At 38.2% G+C, this 1,464-nt stretch overlaps 1 pseudogene; it reads right to left on the reverse strand.

Annotated features, from left to right (window-relative positions):
- Positions 1–200: 200 nt before the first annotated feature.
- LOC102486037 (uncharacterized protein KIAA1143 homolog pseudogene) lies at positions 201–664 on the reverse strand (annotated as a pseudogene).
- Positions 665–1,464: the final 800 nt, after the last annotated feature.

Below are 1,464 nucleotides of genomic sequence, written 5' to 3' on the forward strand. Positions count from 1 at the left end.
TCTACAGAGTAGGCATTTCAAGGTAGAGTGGTATTGATGAATAGATGCAGTTTTTACTTTATTAAATTTTCTGTATTTTCTAAGTTTTCTACAGTGGACTTGTAACAGGGAAAAATGTTATTTAAAAATACTCAGGAAAAAGTTATTTTTAAAAATACCCCATTTACTTCTGAAGAAGACTAACCCCAAAATATTTACACTTATTCATTTTCATCTTCATTGTCAAAAGAAAGAAAGCTACTGTCTTTTATTTGCTTTTGTGAGTTCTTTTTCACTGAGTCCTGCTTACTCATTTCATCTCCGTTTGTTATCTTCTTTTTTGAGCTGGCTGACAAACCTGAGTATTTTTCATCTGAGGGACGCTTGACTAGTTTTCAGTACATAATTCTCCCATCAGCTGAAGCTGGTTCTTCATCTGCTTTGGCAGTCTTTATTTCTGCCTTAATTTTCATGACTTCAAATGACAGGTCTCCCTTTTTTAGGCCACTACTTGAGGCTGTTTGTCATCTTTGTCACTGTGGTCACTATCTTCATCTGGGAGTTCAGGCTGGATTCTCTTGGTCTCCACTGTGGGCCCTTCCTGGGAGCCAACCTGCTTCTTGAAGTGGGCCAGGAATGCTGGCTCTGAAGGCCACACATACTACACCTGGTTCTGCTTGTTCATGCTAGTTCTGGGGGGAAACAAGTTCCCGGAACAACTTGCTATGGCTACAGTGGATGAAGCTTACCTCTGGGGTTTTTTTTCATTGTTTTTGGTGGTTTGGTCAATGTTGGAGGCTTTATCTTCAAGATCAAAAATTCTTTCTTCTGCACAATCCATTTTGCTTTTAATGATTTCTAGGGAATTTTGATTTCTTGTACTCATTCTTCATTACCAGAAATTCTGTTTGATTCTTTCATTTATGGTGACTATTTCTTTATGAAATTCCTCTTTTTTGTCCTGAAATGATAATAATCATTTCCTGGAGCTGATTGTCTGTTTTCTCTTGCATCTCATTGAGTTTTGTCACTATGAATATTCAGAATTCTTTGACATTTCTGTGTATTCCTCTGTGCTGTCCATTGTTAATGAGGGGCTACTGCACTCACCTGGGGGGGAGAGTTACCCTCATGTCATTTCATTTTTTTTTGGTCTGCACTGGTTTTTATTTTTCTGATACAATAATCACTTTTTCTTCTTTACTGGAGTAGATTCTGTAGTATTGGGAAAGGAAGGGTACAATATGATATATGTATACAGCAAAGTTAGAGAAAATAACATGATAAAGAGATATCTGTATCTGTATGTACATGTTCATATACAATGTGAGGAAAGAGGGGAAGAGAGAGGAGCACTCTTTATAGGATCTGGCATCCTCAAGTTTCCCAGCTCACCAGATCTTAGGCACTTATGTGTGTGCCTCGCATGTTTCATGCCAACCACGCTAAGAATTTGAACCACAGTCACTGTGTGGCTTCCAGCAG

The sequence above is a fragment of the Tupaia chinensis genome, unplaced genomic scaffold, assembly GCF_000334495.1.
Source record: "Tupaia chinensis unplaced genomic scaffold, TupChi_1.0 Scaffold145280_1, whole genome shotgun sequence".
In the NCBI taxonomy this organism is placed as follows: Eukaryota; Metazoa; Chordata; class Mammalia; order Scandentia; family Tupaiidae; genus Tupaia; species Tupaia belangeri.